This window comes from Arachis stenosperma, chromosome 10 (assembly GCF_014773155.1).
Source record: "Arachis stenosperma cultivar V10309 chromosome 10, arast.V10309.gnm1.PFL2, whole genome shotgun sequence".
Classification (NCBI taxonomy): domain Eukaryota; kingdom Viridiplantae; phylum Streptophyta; class Magnoliopsida; order Fabales; family Fabaceae; genus Arachis; species Arachis stenosperma.
The window spans coordinates 90,737,750-90,756,797 of NC_080386.1; the positions used below are offsets into that span (position 1 = coordinate 90,737,750).

At 38.9% G+C, this 19,048-nt stretch overlaps 2 non-coding genes across 2 annotated transcripts; one reads left to right on the top strand and one right to left on the bottom strand.

The window, feature by feature from the left end:
- Nucleotides 1-239: 239 nt before the first annotated feature.
- LOC130958359 (small nucleolar RNA R71) lies at nucleotides 240-347 on the bottom strand. The gene has a single exon (XR_009077486.1). It is a non-coding gene; the product is annotated as a small nucleolar RNA R71 (small nucleolar RNA).
- Nucleotides 348-6,998: 6,651 nt separating this feature from the next.
- LOC130959655 (small nucleolar RNA R71) lies at nucleotides 6,999-7,106 on the top strand. Its single transcript, XR_009078725.1, has one exon. It is a non-coding gene; the product is annotated as a small nucleolar RNA R71 (small nucleolar RNA).
- The last annotated feature ends 11,942 nt before the right edge of the window (nucleotides 7,107-19,048 follow it).

A 19,048-nucleotide genomic window follows, 5' to 3' on the forward strand; every position in this document is an offset into this window, starting at 1 on the left:
AGTTCCATGGACTTCCATTGGAAGATCCTCATCAGTTTTTAGCTGAGTTCTTACAAATCTGTGACACTATCAAGACTAATGGGGTTGACCCTGAGGTCTACAGACTTATGCTATTCCCTTTTGCTGAAAAAGACAGAGCTAGGATATGGTTGGACTCACAACCTAAAGAAAGCTTGAACTCTTGGGAAAAGCTAGTCAATGCCTTCTTGGCAAAGTTCTTTCCACCTCAAAAATTGAGTAAGCTTAGAGTGGAAGTCCAAACTTTCAGACAGAAGGAAGGTGAATCCCTCTATGAAGCTTGGGAAAGATACAAACAATTGATCAGAAAGTGTCCCTCTAACATGCTTTCTGAATGGAGCATCATAGGTATCTTCTATGATGGTCTGTCTGAACTGTCCAGGATGTCATTGGACAGCTCTGCTGGAGGATCTCTTCATTTGAAGAAGACGCCTGCAGAAGCTCAAGAACACATTAAAATGGTTGCAAATAACCAATTCATGTACACTTCTGAAAGAAATCCTGTGAACAATGGGACGAATCAGAAGAAAGGAGTTCTTGAGATTGATACTCTGAATGCCATACTAGCTCAGAACAAAATATTAACTCAGCAAGTCAATATGATTTCTCAAAGTCTGTCTGGAATGCAAGCTGCACCAGGCAGTACTAAGGACGCTTCATCTGAAGAAGAAGCTTATGATCCTGAAAACCCTCCAATGGAAGAGGTGAATTACATGGGAGAACCCTATGGAAACACCTATAATCCTTCATGGAGAAATCATCCAAATCTATAATGGAAGGATCAATAGAGACCTCAACAAGGTTTCAACAACAATAATGGTGGAAGAAACAGGTTTGGCAATGGCAAGCCTTTTCCATCATCTTCTCAGCAACAGGCAGAGAATTCTAAGCAGAGCCACTTTGACTTAGCAACCATGGCCTCTGATCTAATCAAAACCACTCAAAGTTTCTTGACTGAAACAAGGTTCTCCATTAGAAACTTGGAGGCACAAGTGGGTCAGCTGAGTAAGAAAGTTACTGAACTCCTTCATAGTACTCTTCCAAGCAATACAGAAGAAAATCCAAAAGGAGAGTGTAAGGCCATCAACATGGCCAAATTTGGAGAGGAGGAAGAGGCAGTGATCGCCACTGAGGAAGACCTCAATGAACGTCCACTGGCCTCCAATGAGTTCCCTAATGAGGAACCATGGGAATCTGAGGCTCACACTGAGACCATAGAGATTTCATTGGATTTACTTCTGCCATTCATGAGCTCTGATGAGTATTCTTCCTCAGAAGAGGACGAAGATGTCACTGAAGAGCAAGTTGCTAAGTACCTTGGAGCAATCATGAAGCTAAATGACAAGTTATTTGGTAATGAGACTTGGGAGGATGAACCCTCTTTGCTCACCAAAGAACTGGATGACTTGACTAGGCAGAGATTACCTCAAAAGAGACAAGACCCTGGGAAGTTCTTAATACCTTTTACCATAGGCACCATGACCTTTGAGAAGGCTCTGTGTGACCTAGGGTCAAGCATAAACCTCATGCCTCTCTCTGTAATGGAGAAGCTAGGGATCTTTGAGGTGCAAGCTGCAAGAATCTCACTAGAGATGGCAGACAATTCAAGAAAACAAGCTTATGGACTTTTAGAGGATGTTCTGGTAAAGGTTGAAGACCATTACATCCCTGCTGATTTCATAGTCCTAGAAACTGGGAAGTGCATGGATGAATCCATCATCCTTGGCAGACCCTTCCTAGCCACAGCAAAGGCTATGATTGATGTTGATAGAGGAGAATTGATCATTCAAGTGAATGAAGAATCCTTTGTGTTTAAGGCTCAAGGATATCCCTCTGTTACCATGGAGAGGAAGCATGAAGAGCTTCTCTCAAAACAGAGTCAAACAAAGCCCCCACAGTCAAACTTTAAGTTTGGTGTTGGGAGGCCACAACCAACTTCTAAGTTTGGTGTTGAACCCAAACATTCAAACTCTAAGTTTGGTGTTGGAAGGTTCCAACATTGCTCTGAGTATCTGTGAGGCTCCATGAGAGCCCACTGTCAAGCTACTGACATTAAAGAAGCGCTTGTTGGGAGGTAACCCAATGTTATATTTATCTATTTTCCATTGTTATTTTATGTTTTCTATAGGTTGATGATCATGTGAAGTCACAAAATCAATTGAAAAAGCAAAAACATAAAGAAAAATAGAAAGAAAAATAGCACACCCTGGAGGAAAACTTGCTGGCATTTAAACGCCAGTGAAGACAGCAAAATGGGCGTTTAACGCCCAGTCTGGCACCATTCTGGGCGTTTAATGCCAGAAAAGGGAACCAGACTGGTGTTTAACGCCAGGAATGGGCAAGAAGCTGGCGCTAAACGCCAGAAATGGGCACCAGCCCAGCGTTTAATGCCAGGATTGGCAGAAGAAGCATTTTTGCTCGCCACTTGGTGCAGGGATGAATTATCCTTGACACCTCAGGATCTGTGGACCCCATAAGATCCCCACCTACCCTACCACTCTCTCTCTTCTTCACCCATTCACCAATCACCTCAATACCTCTTCCCCAAAAACCCCTCACCTATCAAATCCCACCATTCTCTTCACCACTCACATCCATCCTTCATAAATCCCCACCTACCTCACCATTCAAATTCAAACCACTTTCCCTCCCAAACCCACCCATAATGGCCGAACCCTACCCCTCTCTCCACCCCTATATAAACCCATCTTCACTCCTTCATTTTCACACAACCTACACACTACTTCTCTCCCTTGGCCGAAAAACAAAGCCACCTCCATCTCCTCTATTTCTTCCTCTTTTACTCTCTTCTTTCTTTTTTTTGCTCGAGGACGAGCAAACCTTCTAAGTTTGGTGTAGTAAAAGCATTGCTTTTTGTTTTTCCATAACCATTTATGGCACCTAAGGCCGGAGAAACCTCTAGAAAGAGGAAAGGGAAGGCAAAAGCTTCCACCTCCGAGTCATGGGAGATGGAGAGATTCATCTCAAGGGTGCATCAAGACCACTTCTATGAAGTTGTGGCCATGAAGAAGGTGATCCCCGAAGTCCCTTTCAAACTCAAAAAGAGTGAATATCCGGAGATCCGACATGAGATCCAAAGAAGAGGTTGGGAAGTTCTTACCAACCCCATTCAACAAGTCGGAATCTTAATGGTTCAAGAGTTCTATGCCAATGCATAGATCACCAAGAACCATGATCAAAGTGTGAACCCGGATCCAAAGAATTGGCTTACAATGGTTCGGGGGAAATGCTTAGATTTTAGTCCGGAAAATGTAAGGTTGGCATTCAACTTGCCCATGATGCAAGGAGATGAACACCCTTACACTAGAAGGGTCAACTTTGATTAAAGGTTGGATCAAGTCCTCAAAGACATTTGTGAAGAGGGCACTCAATGGAAGAGAGATTCAAGAGGAAAGCCGATTCAACTGAGAAGGCATGACCTCAAACCCGTGGCTAGGGGATGGTTGGAGTTTATCCAATGCTCAATCATTCCCACTAGCAACCGGTCCGAAGTTACTATAGACCGGGCTATCATGATTCATAGAATCATGATTGGAGAAGAAGTAAAAGTTCATGAGGTTATAGCGCAAGAACTTTATAAGGTGGCGGACAAGTCCTCTACCTTGGCAAGGTTAGCCTTCCCTCATCTCATTTGTCACCTCTGTTATCCAGTTGGAATTAACATAGAGGGAGACATCCTCATTGATGAGGACAAGCCCATCACTAAGAAGAGGATGGAGCAAACAAGAGATCCCATTCATCATGAAATCCCTGAGATGCCTCAAGGGATGCATTTTCCTCCACAAAACTATTGGGATCAAATCAACACCTCCCTAGGAGAATTGACTTCCAACATGGGACAACTAAGGGTAGTGCACCAAGAACATTCCATCATCCTCCATGAAATTAGAGAAGATAAAAGAATCATGACAGAGGAGCAACAAAGGCAAGGAAGAGACATTGAGGAGCTCAAACACTCCATAAGATCTTCAAGAGGAAGAACAAGCCGCCATCACTAAGGTGGACCCGTTCTTTAATCTCCTTGTTCTTTATTTTTCTATTTTTCGAATTTTCATGCTTATGTTTATCTATGTTTGTGTCTTATGATCATTAGTGTCTTAGTGTCTATGCCTTAAAGTTATGAATGTCCTATGAATCCATCACCTTTCTTAAATGAAAAATGTTCTTAATTGAAAAAGAGAAAAATTGCATGAATTTTGAATTTTATAACAGATTAATTATTTTTATGTGGTGGCAATACTTTGACTTCTGAATGTATGCTTGAACAGTGCATATGTCTTTTAAATTTGTTGTTCATGAATGTTGACTCTTGAAAGAATGATGAAAAAGGAGACATGTTACTGAGGATCTGAAAAATCATATAAATGATTCTTGAAGCAAGAAAAAGCAGTGAATACAAAAAAAAAACGAAAAAAAAGGAAGGAAAAATAAAAAAAAATAAAGTCATGATCCAAGGCAAAAAGAGTGTGCCTAAGAACCCTGGACACCTCTAATTGGGGACTCTAGCAAAGCTGAGTCACAATCTGAAAAGGTTCACCCAGTTATGTGTCTGTGGCATGTATGTATCCGGTGGTAATACTGGAAGACAGAGTGCTTTGGGCCACAGCCAAGACTCATAAAGTAGCTGTGTTCAAGATTCATCATACTTAACTAGGAGAGTCAATAACACTATCCGAATTCTGAGTTCCTATAGAAGCCAATCATTCTGAATTTCAAAGGATAGAGTGAGATGCCAAAACTGTTCAGAGGCAAAAAGCTAAAAGCCCCGCTCATCAAATTAATACTGATCTTCATAGATGTTTTTGGAATTCATTGCATATTCTCTTCTTTTTATCTTCTTTGATTTTCAGTTGCTTGGGGACAAGCAATAATTTAAGTTTGGTGTTGTGATGAGCGGATAATTTATACGCTTTTTGGCATTATTTTTAGTATGTTTTAGTTAGTTTTTATTATATTTTTATTAGTTTTTAGTTAAAATTCACTTTTCTGGACTTTACTATGAGTTTTTGTGTCTTTCTGTGATTTCAGGTATTTTCTGGCTGAAATTGAGGGACCTGAGCAAAAATCTAATTCAGAGGCTGAAAAGGACTGCAGATGTTGTTGGATTCTGACCTCCCTGCACTCGAAGTGGATTTTCTGGAGCGACAGAAACCCAATTGGCGTGCTCTTAGTTGCGTTGGAAAGTAGACATTGTGGGCTTTCCAGAAATGTATAAAGTCCATACTTTGCCCGAGATTTGATGGCCCAAACAGGCGTTCCAAGTCAGCTCAAGAATTCTGGCGTTTAACGCCGGACCTGGCACAAGAATGGGAGTTAAACGCCCAAACTGGCACAAAAGCTGGTGTTTAACTCCAAGAAAAGTCTCTACATATAAAAGCTTCAATGCTCAGCCCAAGCACACACCAAGTGGGCCCGGAAGTGGATTTTTATGTCATTTACTCATTTTTGTAAACCCTAAGCTACTAGTTCTCTACATATAGGACCTTTTACTATTGTATTCTCATCTTGGAGAGTTTTATGCTATCTTAGATCACGTTTTGGGGGCTGGCCTCACGGCCATGCCTAGACCTTGTTCTTATGTATTTTCAACGGTGGAGTTTCTACACACCATAGATTAAGGTGTGGAGCTCTGCTGTACCTCGAGTATTAATGCAATTACTATTGTTCTTCTATTCAATTCAGCTTATTCTTGTTCTAAGATATTCATTCGTACCCAAAAACATGATGAATGTGATGATTATGTGACGCTCATCATCATTCTCACTTATGAATGCGTGCCTAACAACCACTTCCATTCTACAAGCAAACAAGGCTTGAATGTTTATCTCTTGGATTCCTTAATCAGAATCTTCGTGGTATAAGCTAGAATTGATGGCAGCATTCAAGAGAATCCGGAAGGTCTAAACCTTGTCTGTGGTATTCTGAGTAGGATTCAAGGATTGAATGATTGTGACGAGCTTCAAACTCCTGAAGGCTGGGCGTTAGTGACAGACGCAAAAGAATCACTGGATTCTATTCCAACCTGATTGAGAACCGACAGATGATTAGCCGTGCTGTGACAGAGCACGTTGAACATTTTCACTGAGAGGACGGGACTGTAGCCATTGACAACGGTGATGCCCAACATACAGCTTGCCATGGAAAGGAGTCAGAAGGATTGAATGAAGACAGTAGGAAAGCAGAGAGACGGAAGGGACAAAGCATCTCCATACGCTTATCTAAAATTCTCACCAATGAATTACATAAGTATCTCTATTTTTATTTTATGCTTTATTCATAAATCATCCATAACCATTTGAATCTGCCTGATTGAGATTTACAAGATGACCATAGCTTGCTTCATACCAACAATCTCCGTGGGATCGACCCTTACTCGCGTAAGGTTTATTACTTGGACGACCCAGTGCACTTGCTGGTTAGTTGTGCGAAGTTGTGATAAAGAGTTGAGATTGCAATTGAGCGTACCATGTTGATGGCGCCATTGATGATCACAATTTCGTGCACCAATCCTTCCATGAAAAATTTGGATGATTTCTCCATGATGAATTGTAGGTATTTCCATAAGGTTCACCTAAGTAATTTACCTCTGCTATTGCAGGGTTATCAGGATCAAAAGCTTCTTCTTCAGAAGATGCCTCTTTAGTACTGTTGGATGCATTTTGCCATCCATTCAGACTTTGGGAAATCATGTTGACTTGCTGAGTCAACATTTTGTTCTGAGCTAATATGGCATTCAGAGCATCAATCTCAAGAATTCTCTTCCTCTGAGGCGTCCTATTATTCACAGAATTCCTCTTAGAAGTGTACATGGACTGGTTATTTGTAACCATGTCAATAAGTTCTTGAGCTTCTGCAGGCGTTTTCTTTAGGTGAATGGATCCACCTGCAGAATGGTCCAGTGACATCTTAGAGAACTCAGACAGACCATAATAGAATATATCCAAAATGGTCCATTCTGAAAGCATGTCAGAAGGGCACCTTTTGGTCATCTACTTGTATCTTTCCCAAGCTTCATAGAGGGATTCACCATCTTTTTGTTTGAATGTCTGAACATCCAATCTAAGCTTGCTCAGCTTTTGAGGAGGAAAGAATTTAGCCAAGAAGGCCGTGACCAGCTTATCCCAGGAGTCCAGGCTATCTTTAGGTTGTGAGTCCAACCATGTTCTAGCTCTGTCTCTTATAGCAAAAGGGAAAAGCATGAGCCTGTAGACTTCAGGATCTACTCCATTTGTCTTTACAATCTCACAGATCTGCAAGAACTCAGTTAAAAACTGATAGGGATCTTCTGATGGAAGTCCATGAAACTTGCAGTTTTGTTGCATTAGAGCAACTAGTTGAGGTTTCAGCTCAAAATTGTTAGCTCCAATGGTAGGGATTGAGATGCTTCTTCCATCAAACTTGGAAGTAGGTGTAGTATAATCACCAAGCATCCTCCTTGCATTATTGTTGTTAGGTTAGGCTGCCATCTCCTTCTCTTGTTCAAAAATTTCAGTAAGGTTGTCTCTGGATTGTTGTAATTTGGCTTCTCTTAGTTTCCTCTTCAGAGTCCTTTTAGGTTCAGGGTCAGCTTTAACAAGAATGCCTTTTTCCTTGTTCTTGCTCATATGAAAGAGAATAGAACAAGAAAAGAAGAGAAGAGGAATCCTCTATGTCACAGTAAAGAGGTTCCTTATTGTTAGTAGAAGAAGAAAGGAAATAAAGAAAGGAGAATCCAAATAGAAGGCTGAGGATAGGGGTAGTGATTTGAGATGAAGAGAAGTGTTACTGAATAAATAAATAAATAGAAGAAGAAGAGAGAGAGAGAATTCGAAAATCAATTTTGAAATGTTAAATGATTTTCGAAAATTAAGATAAGAAATAAAATTAAAATTAAAATTTAAAATAATTAATTAAATTAAGAATAATTTTGAAAAAGGGGGAGATATTTTTGAAAATTAGAGAGGGAGAAGTAGTTAAGTTATTTCGAAAAAGATAAGAAACAAACAAAAAGTTAGTTAGTTAGTTGAAAAAGATTTGAAGATATTTTTGAAATTAAAGTTTTTTTTTTGAAAAAGATAAAATTTTTGAAAAAGATATGATATAAAAGATATGATAAGAAGATAAAATAGAAAAGATATGGTTGAAAAAGATTTAATTTTTAAAATTAAAATTAATTACTTAACTAACAAGAAACTAAAAGATAAGATTCTAGAATTTAAAGATTGAACCTTTCTTAACAAGAAAGTAACAAACTTTAAATTTTTGAACCAATCACATTAATTGTTAGCATAATTTTTGAAAATAAAGATAAAATTAAGAAAAAGATTTTTGAAAAATAATTTTTAAAATTTTCGAGAAATAGTAAAAAAAATGAAAAAGATATGATTTTTGAAAAAGATTTTGAAAAGATAAAATTTTTGAAATTGAAAATTTGACTTGACTTACAAGAAACAACTAATTTTAAAAATTTTTGACTAAGTCAACCCAAATTTTCGAAATTTTGAGAGAAAAAAGGAAAAGATATTTTTTATTTTTGAATTTTTTAATGATGAGTGAGAAAAACACAACTATGACCCAAAACATGAAAATTTTGTATCAAAACACATTATGCATGCAAGAACACTAAACTTAGAAATCTTTAATGCTTAGAAAATATGAATGCAAAGATGCACATGAAAAACAACAAAAGACACAAAATAAGAAAACATCAAGATCAAACAAGAAGACTTGCCAAGAACAACTTGAAGATCATGAAGAACACCATGAATGGATGAATTTTTTGAAAAAATGCAAGAACAATATGAATATGCAATTGACACCAAACTTAAAAATTGACTCAAGACTCTAACAAGAAATACAAAATATTTTTGGTTTTTATGATTTTATGATTTTTTTGGATTTTCTTTTATATTTTTTGAAAAACATATAGGAAAAAGAAAGTAATGAATCCAAAGTCCTCAATCAAAATCCTGTGAATTAGCCATGGCTTAATAGCTAGCCAAGCTAAAACATGTTATATGAAACTCTAGGATTCATTCTTGAAAACTCTGAAAATTTTCGAAAACAGGTGAGAAATTTTGAAAAATATTTTTGAAAACTTTTTGAAAAGAAAATAAAAAAGAAAATTACCTAATCTGAGTAACAAGATGAACCGTCAGTTGTCCATACTCGAACAATCCCCGGCAACGGCGCCAAAACCTTGGTGCACGGAATTGTGATCATCAACAATGGCTCCAAAGACTTGGTGCTCTCAAACATGAATCACACTTAGTCACAACTCCGCACAACTAACCAGCAAGTGTACTGGGTCATCCAAGTAATAAACCTTACGTGAGTAATAGTTGATCCCACAGAGATTGTTGATATGAAGCAAGCTATGGTCACCTTGTAAATCTCAGTCAGGCGGATAATAATTGATTATTGGGTTTTCGAATAATAATAAATAATAAACAGAAAATAAAGATAGAGTTACTCATGTAATTCAATGGTGGGAATTTCAGACAAGTGTATGGAGGTGCTGTGTTCCTTCTGAATCTCTGCTTTCCTACTGCTTTTATCCAATCCTTCTTACCCCTTTCCATGGCAAGCTGTATGTAGGGCATCACCATTGTCAATGGCTACATCCAATCCTCTCAGTGAAAATGGTCCAAATGCTCTGTCACAACACGGCTAATCATATGTCGGTTCTCGATCATGTTGGAATAGAATCCCTTGATTCTTTTGCGTTTGTCATCACGCCCAGCAATCGCGAGTTTGAAGCTCGTCACAGTCATTCAATCCCGGAATCCTACTCGGAATACCACAAACAAGGTTAGACTTTCTGGATTCCCATGAATGCTGCCATCAATTCTAGCTTATACCACGAAGATTCTGCTTAAGGAATCCAAGAGATATGATGATGAGTGTCACGGATCATCACATTCATCATGTTGAAGTGCAACGAATATCTTAGAATAAGAATAAGTCAAATTGAATAGAAAATAGTAGTAATTGCATTGAAACTCGAGGTACAGCAGAGCTCTACACCCTTAATCTATGGTGTGCAGAAACTCCACCGTTGAAAATACATAAGTGATGAAGGTCCAGGCATGGCCGAATGGCCAGCCCCCAAACATGATCAATAGTCTCCTAAGATGAATAATAGAATAAAACCGAGACCAAAGATTTTAAATACAATAGTAAAAAGTTCTATTTATACTAAACTAGTTACTAGGGTTTACAGAAATAAGTCTAAGTGCAAAAATCCACTTCCGGGGCCCACTTTGGTGTGTGCTTGGGCTGAACTTGAACTTTACACGAGCTGAGGCTTCTTTTGGAGTTGAACGCCAAGTTGTAACATGTTTTTGGCGTTCAACTCTGGTTCGTGACGTGTTTATGGCGTTTGACTCTAGAATGCAGCATGGAACTGGCGTTGAGCGCCAGTTTACGTCATCTAATCACGAACAAAGTATAGACTATTATATATTGCTGGAAAACTCTGGATGTCTACTTTCCAACGCCGTTGAGAGCGCGCCATTTGGACTTGTGTAGCTCCAGAAAATCCGTTTCGAGTGCAGGGAGGTCAGATTCCAACAGCATCAGCAATCCTTTGTCAGCCTCCTTATCAGAGTTTTGCTCAGGTCCCTCAATTTCAGCCAGAAAATACCTGAAATCACAGAAAAACACACAAACTCATAGTAAATTCCAGAAATGTGAATTTAGCATAAAAACTAATGAAAACATTCCTAAAAGTAACTAGATCATACTAAAAACTACCTAAAAATAATGCCAAAAAGCGTATAAATTATCCGCTCATCATATTGCTTCTTCACCAAAGAGAGAAGGAGGAAAAGACAATAAAATACACGTGAAGAAGAAGGAAAGCAAAAAAGGAGGAGAAGGAAGAATGCGAAGAAGAAGACGCTCCGTGCATAAACGAGCGTGAGAAGAAGACGAAGAAGAAGAAGAAGAAGAAGAAGAAGAAGAAGAAGAAGAAGAAGGAGAAGCGTGGGAGAAAAAGAAGAAGAAGAAAAAAAAGAAAAAGCGGGGGAGAAAAAGAAGAAGTACGGGGGAGAAGAAGCGTTGGGCGATTTCGTGTGTATTGGGCACGTGTATTTCACGTTTCATTTAATGGTATTGGGTTTTTTTGGTGTTGGGCCAACTTGGTTACATGGTTACATGGATGTGTAGCATCCCCATTTCAAATTTTTAAAACTATATCTTTTTCAAAATCAAAATTCAAAATCTTATCTTTTTAGTTTCTTATCTTATCTTTCCTAACTTCCAAATTTAAAATTCAATCTTTTTTTAAATCTTTTAAATTTCTATCTTATCTTTTTCTAATTTCAAATTTTAATTTCAAAACTTTTCTTATCTTATCTTCTATTTTATTTTTAAATTAAAAATCTTTTCTTAATTAATATCTTATCTTCTCTCTCTTATTTTTCAAAACCTCCTAACTAACTTTTTCCTCTCAAATTTTTGAAAATATCTCTCCTTCTTCTCTCTCTTCTTTTCTAAAACCGCCTAACTAACACTCTTTTATCCTTAATTTTTGAAAATACTTATATTTCTTCTCTTCTTTTTCAAAACTACCTAACTAACTCCCATCTCGCTTAATTTTCAAAAACTTCTTCTCTTCCCTCCTCTGTTTTCGAAAATTTAACAATTAAAATTCAAATATTTTTTAAACTAATTTAATTTAATTTTTGAAAAAAATTTAATTAATTAATTAAATAAAAATAAAAATATTTTGATTCTTATTTACTTTTTCTATTTATACTTCTTTTCTTCTCATCTCTATTTAATCAACTCTACTTCTTTCAACTCTGGGTATACCTCAACTTCTTTATCTTTTTCTTTGCTCTTCATCTCACATCTCACTTAGAGCTTCTTGCCAATTGGTACAAAAAGCTTTCTTGTGATTTCTTTTCCAGCTCCTTCTATCTTCTCTTTCCAAGGTAATCTTCCTCTACTTATTTTATTTATTTTTATTTTTATATTTATTTTTATTTTCTATCTTCTTCTTCCATCTTCGCTTCTGACTTTAAGGAGGAACTTCTTGCCAATTGGCATAAAGAACTTTCTTCCTTTCCATCTTTTTATTTGCTTCTTGTTTATGACCAGGAATAGGGATAAAGAACCCTTCTTGACTCTTGATCCTGAACCTGAAAAGAGTCTGAGGAGGCGTTTACAAAAAGCCAAAGCACAACACTTCAGAAGAGATCTTTCAAAAAGTTTTGAACAAGAAATAGAGGATATGGTCGAACCACAAGAAGAGACCAGAAAGGTCCTTGGTGACTTCACCATGCATACCTTTGACTTTTATGGCAGAAGCATTGTTGTACCTGCCATTGGAGCTAACAATTTTGAGCTTAAGCCTCAGTTAGTCTCTCTTCTACAGTAGAACTATAAATTCCATGGACATCCACTAGAAGATCCACATCAGTTCTTAGCAGAATTTTGAGCTTAAGCCTCAGTTAATCTCTCTTCTGAGGTTTATAAGCTTATACTCTTTCCCTTTGCTTTAAGAGACAGAGCTAAGTTCTGGTTGGATGCCCAACCTAGAGAGAGTCTTGACTATTGGGAAAAGCTAGTTAATGCTTTTCCTGCTAAATTATTTCCTCCTCAAAAAATGAGCAAGATTATAGTAGAAGTTCAGACCTTCAGACAAAGAGAAGGTGAATCTCTTTATGAAGCTTGGGAAAGATACAAGAAACTGATCAGGAGATGTCCTCCTGATATGCTCTCAGAGTGGTCCATCATAGGCGTGTTCTATGATGGCTTGTCTCAGATGTCCAAAATTTCTTTGGACAGCTCTGCAAGTGGATCTCTCCACTTGAAGAAAACACCTGTAGAAGCAAGAGAGCTCATTGAGATGGTTGCAAACAACCAATTCATGTACACCTCTGAGAGGATTCATGTAAATCATGGAATCTCTCAGAAGAAAGAAGTTTATGAAGTTGAGACTCTGAATGCCATCTTGGCTCAGAATAAGATCTTGACCCAACACGTCAACATAATCTCTCAACATCTCACTAGGATGGAAACTGCAGCAGGCAATAATCAGGAAGCTTCTTTTGAAGAAGTAGCCTATGATCCTGAATAACCTACCATGGATGATCTGACAAATTGGCTCTATTCATCACATTAAGATGAACGTGCCTGACAAACACCCTATGGATTTACATCTCTCAGACGGTTAATCTACAATTTCGTTGGGGACTTCTCGAGACACCAGTTCAGCCAATCTCCAGGGTGATTAAGGACTCCGTGGTATAGGCTAGATTCCAAAGAAGCAGAGTTCTTTGATCCGAAAGATTCGACCTTGTTTGTGGCATTTTGAGTAGGATCGCCAAGAGAATAGTCTGCTAGAGCTTCACCCTCCATTAGAATGAATGACAAGGGCCCTGGCATTCATTCTGTAGCAGAGGAGATCAAGGACCATTGGCATGGCTTTGATCACTTACAGCCTGCCATAGAAGAAGATTATTCACAAGCAAATAAGACAGTAGTGTTCCGATGGTTACCTGAAACTGGAGGTCGATCTCGTACGAGATCTTCTGTACTGGTTGGAGCGGTTGTGTCTGACTTGTTGGACTTGGTGGTAGTGCTGATCCTTCGTCCCCGGAGGGTGGGGGGTATCTGCAAGGGACTCCGATGCTTAAGTTAGCAAGGGTATTAAGCAAGTATTGAGTAGAATCAGAGTATGAGTTATACCTGGGTGCTCCAGTGTATTTATAATGGTGAGATGTGACCTTCTTTGGATAAGATTAGTTAGTTATCTTATCTTATCTTATCTTTTGTCGAGGTCAGCTTATCTTCCATGGAACCGCCCTTATCTCTATAGGCTTGGGCTGCCTTTGGATCGGTGTTGTATTCCTTGAGTTGGGCCCTTCTTTGGGCTTTCCTGTCGATTTGGCCGAGTTCTTTACGAAGAAGTCGGTCCGCTTGACCTAAAGAGGTCGGTCGCTTTGCTACTGTACATCCCGGCTCGGACAGCTCGACCCAGGGTATGAACAGTGCCCCTGCTTGAGCTCGGTCTTCTTTTTTGAGGTCGAGTACTTGACTTTGGTCCTTCTCTAGTGAAGCCGAACTCAAGCATTTTGTCGATTCCTTTGTAGAAGCTTTTTGAATATGGAACGCTTTTCTCAAAAAGCGTGTGCTTTTATATCAGCGCTTTTGGGAACGTACGAGGGTTTAATACCTTCATTAATTGGTATTAATTGCCCCGTTTTTCCTTGTGGCCTTTTATTTTGAATTTGCGATCAGAAAACGGTTTCCCTTCTTTGCTCCTCTTCCTAACTTCTCCCTTCGTTCTCTCGCTCTCTGTCTTTCGTCTGATGACAAGTCATAATATACCCATTTTTCAAGCTAATTTCACTTGTTTCACTAGTTTTTATGCACTTTCTTGCACTATAAGTAAGCAATTTAGAGTGGAAATGCATGTTTTATTTGAATCAAACAACCACCATTTAATTGATGCTAAATCATGAGATTTAAGATAAATTTAATTAATTTTTAATTGATTTATAAACCTTGTGAATTTAGTGATACTTTGATTGGTTGTTTTGATTATTTGTAGGTGAAGAAAAGAAGAAAAGAAGGAAGCGTGGCTTAAGAAGTGTGGCCAAAGGAAGAAAATAGTGTGGAAAAAGAAGAAGAAGTGTGGCACAACATTGAAGGAAGCCACATTGTTCTCCCCAAGAGCACACTGCTCTCCACGGGAGCACAACAATGAACCAAGCATGCAAGGCTTCACTGCCCTGCCCTCCTTGAAAGCGGAGCACAATTCTAGGCCAAGAAACAAGGGAAGGAAAAATTCTGCCCTGCCCTCCTCAAGAGCAATTTCGGGCTCCCCTTGAAGAAAATCCAAGAAAAATCAACTCCAAGTGCCACCCATGGGTTTCGAACCCAAGCACATGAAGGGAAGGAAGTAGCGCCACTCACAAGGAAAAATGAGCCACACTTGGCCAAAATGCCTTCCCAAGGTTTCGAACTTGGGACCTCACCCAAGAACAAGGAAAGCTTTGCGCTGCCCACAAGGAGGGCAGAGCAGCATTCCTTGGCACAAATGAGGCGCGCTTGACACGGCCAAGAGCTTGGGCGCGCGCATGATTGACACGGGCAGGGAGGCAAGGCACGCACCATGACACCACTGCCCCGCTCTCCACATGGGCAGGGCAATCCCCTGGTGCCCCTCCCACACATGGTGCGCTAATTGGATCCCCATGCAAGGCTTCACTATTCTGCTCTCCACAAGAGCAGAGCACCTTCCTGGGAGCAACATGGGCTGAAACTCACCTAAAAATCCAATTTAATTCAATTCTTCACCCATCTTTCAAGCCCACTCAAAATTCTTAGATCCAAAATATAGAGTGTATAAATAGGTGTTAGTTAAGATTAGAAGGGAGCTGACTTTCATTTTTAATTTTCATCCATAGTCAACTTGAGAGCTCACTTTCCATTTTTCTGCTTTAGAACTTCTGATCTTCAATTTTTATTTTCGGACTGCAATTAGCTTGAGAATTGGAGGAGAGAATTCACTTCTTCTTCCTCTGATCTTTTTGTTTTCTTTACTGGATTTTGTTTGAGTCTTGAGTGTGAAGAATTGAGGAACTTCTGTCTCAATCTCCATTTAAGATCTCTTTGATTCTCCTACTGCATAATTGAGTTAAATTCCATTTCCTTTACTGCTGCAATCTTTAATTGTTTTGTGAACTTGGATCTAGGAAGGCAATTGAGATCTAGACTCTGCTATCTAGTCTGTGGAATCCTGAGATCTGATTTTTTTTTGTTCTTCTACTGAACCACTGCTGCAATCAAATTTTTATTTTCTGTTTGAACTCTATTTACTTTCAATTCATCTCTTGCTTGGTTAATTGTTGAAATTTAATTTCCCTTGCTTAAATTCTTAATTCCCAGTCCTCAAATCCCTTTTCAATTCAAGCAATTTATATTTCTTGCACTTTAAGTCACCGCAATTTATATTTCTTACACTTTAAGTTTCAGTCATTTAATTTCTTATTCTTTAAGATTCAGTACCTTTACTTTTAATTCTCTTTAATTTCTGCAATTCATCCCTCTCCCTTTACATTTCCTGCTATTTACTTACTGTTGGATACAAAATCACTCAAATCAATCTTTGTTTGCTTGACTAAATCATCCACTAAACTAAAATTGCTCAATCCTTCAATCCCTGTGGGATCGACCTCACTCCTGTGAGTTTTATTACTTGATGCGACCCGGTACACTTGCCGGTGAGTTTTGTGTTGGATCGTTTTCCACACATCAAGTTTTTGGCACCGTTGCCAGGGATTGAAATAGATTGACAATGATTAAGTGAAGTGGAGGTCTAGATCAAGCACTTTTTCTTTTCTGTTTCTTTAATTTTTAATTAACCCACTAACTGTTTGAATTTTTGCTTAAGCTAACTAAACTTCACTCTAGCAATAGATTGAAGTGTCACTGGTTTTGTGTGTTTCTTGTGTTTTGTTTATATGACAGATACAAGAAGAGCTATACCAACCTTTCATGAACAAGACGAACGAACCATCAGGAGATTAAGAAGAGCTGAAAGAGGAAAAAACATTGTTGGAGAGGAGGAGTCAGAAGAAGAATTTCAAGACATGGAGGAACATTCAACCAATCCACCAGAAGGAGGGGCCAACAATAACCCATAACAGAGGAGAGTACTGGCCTCCTATACATTTGCAAATGCTAGACATTGTGGGAGTAGCATTCTTACCCCTAATGTCAATGAAAATAACTTTGAACTGAAGCCACAACTCATCACATTGGTCCAAAACAACTGCTCTTTTAGAGGAGGACCATTGGAAGACCCGAACCAACATCTATCCACTTTCTTGAGGATCTGTGACACAGTTAAAAGCAATGGAGTGCACCCTGACATATACAAGTTGCTGTTATTCCCATTCTCTCTCAGGGACAAAGCCACTCAATGGCTAGAAATATTTCCAAAGGAGAGCATCAACACTTGGGATGATTTGGTGAGCAAGTTTCTTGCCAAATTTTATCCCCCTCAAAGGATCATAAGATTGAAGACTGAGGTGCAGACATTCACCCAAATGGATGCTGAAAATCTATATGAGGCATGAGAAAGATATAAGGCTCTGTTGAGGAAATGCCCACCAGAGATGTTCACTGAATGGGACAAGCTGCAGAACTTCTATGAAGGCTCAAGAGGCACTTGATCACTCAGCTGGAAGATCATTACAATTGATGAAAACTGCAGAGGAAGCTCAAAACCTCATTGATATGGTGGCCAACAACCAATATTTCTTTGCTCACCAAAGGCAATGCCAACCATCACAGAGGAAGGGAGTGCTAGAATTGGAAGGAGTGGATACAATTTTGGCTCAACACAAGGTGATACAGCAGTAGATTCAGCAATAATTTGAGCAAATGGCCAAAAGGATTGATAGCCTACAAGTAGCATCAGTGAGTGCCACAAGCCAACCAACAACTCCTTAGGGGCAGAATAAAGAGAACTAAGAGGAACAGCAACAAGAGCAAGTGCAGTATATGCACAACCAAAATTTTGGATCAAATGAGGTGTATGGTGACACCTACAATCCATCTTGGAAGAACCACCCAAACCTTAGATGGGGAGATAACCACAACCAAAACCAACAACCATGGCAAAGGAACTCAGCTCAAAACATTCCAAGAAACAACCAAAATTACAACCAGCATCCAACTAACCAAAATCCTTACAGAAAACCTCAAAATAATTACCCCAACTCCAACCATTACCCATCCAATAATCAACCCACTAACCAAAACACTTACCATCATCCATCAACACCTCACAACCAACCAATCTCATAAGACTCTCAGAGGATTACTAATCTGGAGATGCTCATGGAGAAGATGATGAAGAACCAAGAAATGACAACAAAGAACCATGAAGCCTCCATGAAGAGCCTAGAGAGGCAAATCGGACAAATCTCCAAGCAGATTTCTATTGAGAGACCTTCAAGCTAACTACCAAGCGATACCATTCCTAATCCAAAAGAAGAGTGCAAAGCTGTACAACTAAGGAGTGAAAAGACATTGGTGGATAGCAACAAAGGGACAACCAAGAAGCTTATGGAGAGTGACAAAAGACCAACAGAGAAAGATGGAGCTACCAACAAGGATATAACAAACAAGAATGTCCCAGAAGAGCTCATCAAAGAGAACAACCAACCACAAAATTTGAAGAAGGGAAAGTGATGAGCGGATAATTTATACGCTTTTTAGCAATGTTTTTGGTATGTTTTTAGTATGTTTTAGTTAGTTTTTATTATATTTTTATTAGTTTTTAGTTAAAATTCACTTTTCTGGACTTTACTATGAGTTTGTGTGTTTTTTCTATGATTTCAGGTATTTTCTGGCTGAAATTGAGGGACCTGAGCAAAAATCTGATTCAGAGGCTGAAAAGGACTGCAGATGCTGTTGGATTCTGACCTCTCTGCACTCAAAGTGGATTTTCTGGAGCTACAGAAACCTAATTGGCGTGCTCTCAATTGCGTTGGAAAGTAGACGTCCTGCGCTTTCTAGAAATGTATAATAGTCCATACTTTTCCCGAGATTTGATGGCCCAAACAGGCGTTCCAAGTCAGCTCAAGAATTCTAGTGTTTAACGCCGGAACTGGCACAAGAATGGGAGTTAAACGCCCAAACTGGCACAAAAGCTGGCGTTTAACTCCAAGAAAAATCTCTACACATGAAAGCTTCAATGCTCAGCCCAAGCACACACCAAGTGGGACCGGAAGTGGATTTTTATGTCATTTACTCATTTTTGTAAACCCTAAGCTACTAGTTCTCAACATATAAGACCTTTTACTATTGTATTCTCATCTTGGAGAGTTTTATGCTATCTTAGATCACGTTTTGGGGGCTGGCCTCACGGCCATGCCTAGACCATGTTCTTATGTATTTTCAACGGTGGAGTTTCTACACACCATAGATTAAGGTGTGGAGCTCTGCTGTACCTCGAATATTAATGCAATTACTATTGTTCTTCTATTCAATTCAGCTTATTCTT